Source organism: Triticum aestivum, chromosome 3B (assembly GCF_018294505.1).
Source record: "Triticum aestivum cultivar Chinese Spring chromosome 3B, IWGSC CS RefSeq v2.1, whole genome shotgun sequence".
In the NCBI taxonomy this organism is placed as follows: domain Eukaryota; kingdom Viridiplantae; phylum Streptophyta; class Magnoliopsida; order Poales; family Poaceae; genus Triticum; species Triticum aestivum.
This window is the reverse complement of record NC_057801.1, coordinates 94,474,223-94,481,918: the sequence shown is the minus strand read 5'-3', so window position 1 is coordinate 94,481,918 and position 7,696 is coordinate 94,474,223.

Sequence of the window (7,696 nt, the reverse complement as noted above, 5' to 3'; positions counted from 1 at the left end):
GATAATTCCTTCTCTGGGTTCTTCCGGTGGTGGCATAACCTTTTTCTCAATACTTTTGTCCTTTCATCTTGGTACGGTTATACCGAGACTGGGTCTTCTTAGCTGACGGGTCTGGCGCCAATACTGAACAGCTATCGATATCTCATGGTGGTCAAAAATTTATGGTTTCTCCTGCAGGAAATGGGTCTGGGCTGAACCTCACCGTATGACCTACGATTGGCAGCAACTGCCTTGTACAAGGGAAAAATTCTTATACCATTCTAATGTTCAAACAAGGTTTTGATCGTCATCTCTCTACTATAGGTAAGTCACTCAGATTTACCATCCCACATAGCAAGGCGAATAATAAGAGTAAGTCGGTATGGTGATCAATCCATCCCGCACCCAAATCATTATCTTGTATATGGTTTAGCGAATCTCGCATTCTAACACTCGGTAATCCTCACAAGCATTGCGGAATTTCTCTTGTCAACGAACCAAGTTCGGATAAATCCATGGATTCTGCAAGCCAAACAAACATCTATCGTTTCTTAACAACTCTCAGGTTTTGCGTAAACTCCTATAAGATCGTCGGTGGGTAAAGGCATATCCTCTTCCAAGGGTTTTCCTTCAGCAAGAATGTGCTTGCTTATTGGCAGGTCCTGGGGCCTGTGGGTTATGGCCCATCTCATCACTTGCAAACCTTGAACTCATCATCGAGCAACTGATCATTATTCCAACTTCCAACTTCCTAGCATTCTTAAATCCATCCAATGGTATTGTCTTCCTTCCTTCCTTCTGTTGGTAACAAACTAAAGGTGATTACTCCGATTCATCATGGAATTTCCATTGATCCATATTTCCAACATCATACCTCCTTTATATCCAATAGTAATTCATCTCTTCATCCTCGTGGGATGTCCCACATACCGAGATAACAACTTATACTTATGAAGTCCATACACCACTTCGTGGAACATCATTATCCTTTCCAGGGTCAAGCGTCCTTACAGGGGAATATTGGCCATCTCTGCATGTCACTTCTTCAACTAGGAAACGTGAAACACATCATGAACTCCTGACAGTCCTTCGGGTGACTCCAATTTGTTGGCCACTTCTCCCATACGCTCCAGAACTCGGTATGGTCCTACAAATCTTGGAGATAACTTTCCCTTAACTCCAGATCATTTAACTCCTCGCAGCGGGGACACACGAAGACATGCTCTGTCTCCAATTTCATAGACTTCCTCCTTGCGTTTTTTTAGTTTGCATAACTCTTCTGTCTGGACTGAGCAACCTTCAGTCTATCTCGAATCAATTTAACATTCTCTTCTGACTCCTTGATCACATTTGTTCCAAACAACTGACGGTCTCCAACTTCATCCCACATCAATGGTGTCTGGCTCCTTCTCCATACAAAACTTCAAAAAGGGGCCATCTTCCAACTGGCTTGGTAACTGTTGTTGTATGAGAACTCTGCGTAAGGTAGATTATCATCCCTACTAGATCCATAATTTAGCGCACACGATCTCAACATGTCCTCCAGAATCTGATTGACTCGCTCGGTCTATCCATCTGTCTGCGGATGAAAGGCTGTACTGAACTCTAGCCTAGTACCCAAAGTGTGGTGCAGCTGATTCCAAAACTTTGAAGTAAACTATGTTCCTCTATCTGATGCGATGGTCCTCGGAACTCCATGCAGACATACGATCCTGGTCAAATATCTTGGCCAACATCGCACTTGTATAGGTGGTTTTCACTGGGATAAAATGAGCCACTTTGGTTAAGCGAATCAACTACTACCCATATAGAGTCATATCCCGTTCGGGTTCTGGGAAATCCGGTAATGAAATCCATGCCAAGCTTATCCCACTTCCATTCGGTTATCGGCATAGGCTGTAGTAATCCTGCTGGCTTCTGATGCTCTGTTTTTACTCTCTCTGGCATACATCACCTATGACTACATACTCCCCAATATCCTTCTTCATACCAGTCCACCAGAAACACTCCTTCAAGTCCAAATACATCTTGGTGTTTCCAGGGTGAATCGAGTATGGTGAGTCATGAGCCTCCTGAAGTATTAACTTCCTAATCTCTGCATTATTTGGAACATATACACGGTCCTCGAACCATAAGGTGTCGTGCTCATTCTTACAAAAACCTTTGACCATTCTTTGCTCATCCTCTCTTTTACCTCAGCAATCTCTTTACCATCCTTCTGAGCTTCACAGATCTTTCCCAACAAGGTAGACTGAACTTCCATTGCTGCAATAAAACCTTCGAGAACAATCTCCAATCGAAGTTCCCTGAGATCCTCGACTAACTTCCTTTGGTAATTCCCCCGCTTATGAGGGTATTCGTCCTTGTTCTATTTATGGTTTTGTCCTATTTCTCCACAAAGCTTGTATGCACCTTCTCCATATCATTTCCATAAGGCTTCATCTTCTGGGACACAAACCGAGATTTTTGCAGAGTCAGCTTAAATTCTTTCCAAGTGGTTACTCCTTGCCATCCATTGATGGTTTGGTACATCCTCCACCAAGTAGCAGCACCTCCTTTAAAACACTGAAGAGCATGCTGGGTCATATCCTTTCTGACTACAGGGTTATTCTTCATGTGATCCTCCATGTTCTGAATCCATCGGTTCGTCTCCAATTGCCTCATCGGTCTAGATACTATGAGCTTATCTCCATTCATCCTCTATTGGGTCCATGGGTTTGGGGTGGGATAAGAGAGATCGAGAGGGATGCACACAGTACAAACAATAGTTTTGAAAAGACAGGTTTTATTGTGGCTGTCGGAAAAACATCAAACAAATGACAGCTCACAATCGTCACATCTAACGTAGGTATAAAATAGGGGTTTGGTCTTCTAATGGTCTATAGATCTCAACGTCATCAAACTCTTCAAGTCTTGGTCATGTCTCCGATGGCTCCTTCTGATCATGCTTGTCCTTCTCAAGTTCTTTTGCCAAATCATCTATGTTGACGCGAAGTCTCTCATGACGTCCTTTAATATTTCTAGAGTTGTGTTCCAAAATTCTGGGTTTCAACCTCCTTGACATGAACCATGTCCTTCTATCCTTCAGCTCCTGACTAATCTCCGGTATCTCGAGGTCTTAGTCCTCTAGCTTGGCTACTTTCAGCTTCTAGTTGCTTCACGAACTGCTTCCTTGTCATATATGACTTCCTAAAGTCCATCTTAAAATCCTTGATGTAATACTTCAGATCCTGGCGATACACCAGCTAAGGTTAAAACTGCATCCTTTGCTGACAGATGCTCCATCAGTCTTCTACCATCAATCTTTCCATGCATCTGCATGCTTAACTCCACACGGTGACAAAAGCAACAGAGAGCGATAACATCTTGGATATCCATATTTCTGCCCTGGTCATTGTCATGAACTTTTATTTCATAGTTGATATCCGTTGCCTTAGGTTTTTCTTGGCAAAACTTTGAGTTCTAGTGCTCCATGTTCAGGTCTTTCTACAATACACCTTGATCTCGGTAGTGACAGCTTCCATAGTCTGTCAAGTTCCATAAGTGTAGCCTTCCTTGGTCATACCAAATCTGGAAATTCTTCATATTCTCCTACTCTTCGCAATCTTTATCTGTCATAGTTTCCATCATTATAATGCTCGGTAAAATCCTCTTCATTCTGAAGTGGTCTTAGTTGTCCGATATCTGGTCCTTCTTGGAGTGGTCTCATCAGTCGAATCTTCGAGGGGTCAAAAGGGGAAAAGGGGTATAGTCTCACTAAAAGGGAATTTTTGAATAAGCTCAGAAGAGAAGAGAGGTAAAAGATCCTTTTGAAAAGAAAGTTGTAGAGAAAAATCTTTCCTATGGGCTTGCCAATTTCTAGGGTCATGTCCTACAGTCAACATGTGCTCTGATACCATCTTGTAGCGACCCGACCTCAGACGGTCAAGTCTCTATGCTTAAGTGTCATCCCTGGATCGGTATGCTGACACACACAGTACCTGAGGATTTATAACAGAGGTAAATCACATGTATAAAATAACGTAAATACTATTACCTCAATCCAAAATAGCGGAAGTAACAAGGTTGTGGATTCCCATCAACACCAACAGCAAAGTTGAGTATAGGAAATCGTAACCCTAACGTATCACTTACTCGTCGTAAGATCCTGCAACATGAGACGTTGCAGCCACAGAGGGTCAGTACATTGAATGTACTGGCAAATTCACACCATTGAGCAATGATGAATAAAGTCTATCACTACATGCATATATGGCTAGTGGAGGCTCTATGGTTATAATGTTTTTGTGAAAAGCCAATTTTTCCCTACTGCAAAGGAATAAATTTATTTAACTATCATGGTGGTTGTTAAACATTGAGAATGGTTGACAGCATTCTCAATCCCAATTAAAAGTACTCATTAAAACCCAACAATGTTAATTAAAGTAACATGATGAGATTCACAGGAAAATCAAGTACTAGATACTCAAGATGTCCATAACCAGGGACACGGCTAATCATGATTAGTTTGTACACTCTGCAAAGGTTTGCGCACTTTTCCCACAAGACTCGATCGCCTCCGTTTGATTCCTCGCACTACATGATGTTTGAGAAACGGATGACCGAGACATAGTCTTTCGGAAGCACTAGCACCTTACATGTGGGTAGATCGGTACACCTACATTCCCCTACATCTGCTAGTCTACCCGTAAGAGTTCGCACAACTTAGTCAACTATGCCAGAGCCCATAATGGCTTGTGGCTGCACACGTAAGTTTCTAGTTTGAATAATCTCATGATCCCTTTGAGCCTGGGTGGCGGTCCGAAGAAATACAGGCAAGTCCTGCTAGAAAACAGGTGCCTCAATCCACCGAGATGTGTGTTTAAGTTGCCACCTTAAATAAACCGTTAATTCACAAACTCACATCTGTCATGGAAAATTCACTCACCCAATCCACGTCTACTTGCATAGCATGGCATAATAAGCAAACGTAGAAGTAACTCACAAGGGTTTGATAATAAAATAGGTAATAGGTACTACCTCAACTAATTCCCATAACCCACAATTTAATTAGGTCCTAATCATGCAATGTTTGAGGATAGATCTAATGCATAAAAACTGGGTATGAGAAAAGGTATGATCAAAGTGTTACTTGCCTGCAATGTTGATGAAGATGATTCGCACACAACTCCTGATAGTTCTACTCGTCACACTCCGGTCAATCTATCGTGAGCAAGCAATAGTAACCACACATAAGCAATCACTCAAAAGATCGGAAAGGACGAAGAGTACGATTCGGAAAACATCAAAACCAAGAAAATAACTCTTGCAACATAAAACAATTCCTAACAGTACCAAAATTATGTGAATTTGGCCTTATCAGAAAGTTTAGATCAAGAGCTTCGATGTGCAAAAAGAATCAACTCAAACAGAGTTATAAAACTCAAGTTACAATCAAACGAAGTTTAAATACAAATCTGTTTGAAAATCAAATTTTAAACTTTCAAAAACATGTTTAAGTTATTTTACTGGATAGAGGGGATCATAACGAATAAGTGGGCAATTGTTTCGTTGAATTTGGATAAACGAGTATAAAGATGTGGTCGTTTGAAAAACAGGGGCTAATCTGTAAATAAAAATATTCACAAACGAGTCCCTGGAAGAAAAACTAATAAAAGAAAAAATCCTATCGAACGAACGTTCGCTACAGAGCCCTACAGAACGGAATTGTTCGCTACCGAATACTAACGGACGAACGTCCACTAATTAATCTAACTAAAATATAAAACCGACTTATAAAAGAAAAACCGGAGGAAAACTAAAGAAATAAACCGGTCCGGGGAAGGTTTATACCGGTTCGGTAGATTAAACCGGCATCGGCGGCGGTTAACTCCGGCGAGACGGTGGCAGCGGCGGTGGTTCAGATTCGGCCGGGGCGGCGGCTCCGGTCGTCGAGGGCGGCAGCGAAGTAGTCGGGGAGGGGCGGCGCGGCGAGGCGAGGAGGATGGAGGCGGCGGCGGTGGTCAACTGTGATGGGACGGAGCGGGGCGGCAGTGGTGGATCTCGCCGCCGGCGGCGGGATGTGGCGCAAAGGCGGCGGTGCGGTGCAGCAGAGAGGAAAAAGGTGGCGGCAGCGCGAACTTATATAGAGGGGCGAGGGGTTGCGTGGAGGAGGAGGCAAGGCGGCGCAGGCGTCCGGGCGGCGTACGGCGGCGGCGATGCCGTGCGGGCGGCGGAGTCCGGTCGAGAGGAGGAAGGCGGTGTGGGCGCGGGCTGTTGGGCCGCGGCTTGGCTCGGGCGCTGGGCCGACCCAGTCGGCGAAGGGGGAAGATTTTTTTTAAAAAAAAATACATTTTACCAGGAAAAATAAAAAATAGAAAAAGACCAAATAAAAAAATATTATATAGGCATATAATATATCAAAATTTTCAGAAAAAGATTTTCTACAGCATGAACATTTTTCTAGAGTCAAATAAAATCCACACAAATTGAGATAAAACAAAGAGTGCTACTGCCCTACTAAAATCCAGTAAAAATCATTTTAAAAATTCCAAAATTAATTCAAATTTATTTCTCTCCAATTTTCTGATGTAGGGAATAATGTTACCCTTTTTTCCATATATTTTATTTTTGGAGAAAAATAATTTGAATAAAACTCAAATAACTCCAAATTGAAAATAAATTCAAAAGAGCTTTGAATTGAATTCTTTGAAACTCCCAACTCATATTTCAAATGTTTTGAAGAAGTCATTTTATCTTCGCTCGTAAAAATCATTGAGTTGCATAAAGTTTCTGGGTTGGAAAATATTTTCCAAATGAAATTCAAATATTTTCAACACCCCTTGTCATTTAAATAAATGGAAGAAGTCATGTCATCTTCTCTCCAGGGTTTTGTGTTTGAAAAGAATTTGAATTCATGAAGATCAGAAAAGAAAATGAAAGTTTGGGAAAGTCCTTTTATTCCCTCTCATTTAACTTTCAAAAAGTTTTCGCATTTCACGCAATCAATCACACAACAATCAAACAATCAATCAAATCTATCTATTTAATATAACATTCCAAAATTTACAATTTTGGGATGTTACATCTCATCATGTTACTTAATTTAATTTTGATTGGGTTTAAAGATGATGCTTAATTGGGATTGAGTTGGAGGAACCTTCTCAATGTTTAACAACCACCATGATAGTCAAATAAAATTTATTCCTTTGTTGTAGGAAAAAATTGGCTTTATGCAAAACTATAACCATAGAGCTTTCCACCAGCCATATATGCATGTAGTGATAGCATTATTCTGTTCATTACTCTCTATGTGTTACATTGCCAGCATATTCCATGTGCTGACCCGTTCCGGGCCGAAACATTCATGTTGCAGACTTTTCAGACAATGAGTAAGGTGCCTTAGGTCGTGATCTTTCACACAGTGATGCCGTTGGAGTTGATGGACTCACTTTATCTTCCAAGACTTTCGCTGTTGCCTTAAGCCATATTTATTGTAATAAGTTCTCTTTTGAGACATTCGATGTAATAAGTATGTGATTGCTACTCTGTTATAAATCCTTCAAGTACTGTGCGTGTCAGCATTGCCGATCCAGGCTTTTTCTCATTTCTGACTCCTCCCCTGGCCCATTAAGACTAGGGCGCCCCCTACAGCCCATGCTACTGTATTGGACGTGATGGAACAATTTCCGGACCTCCGGACCCCTCCGAAATCCTCCGGAACCTTCTGGAAGCTTCC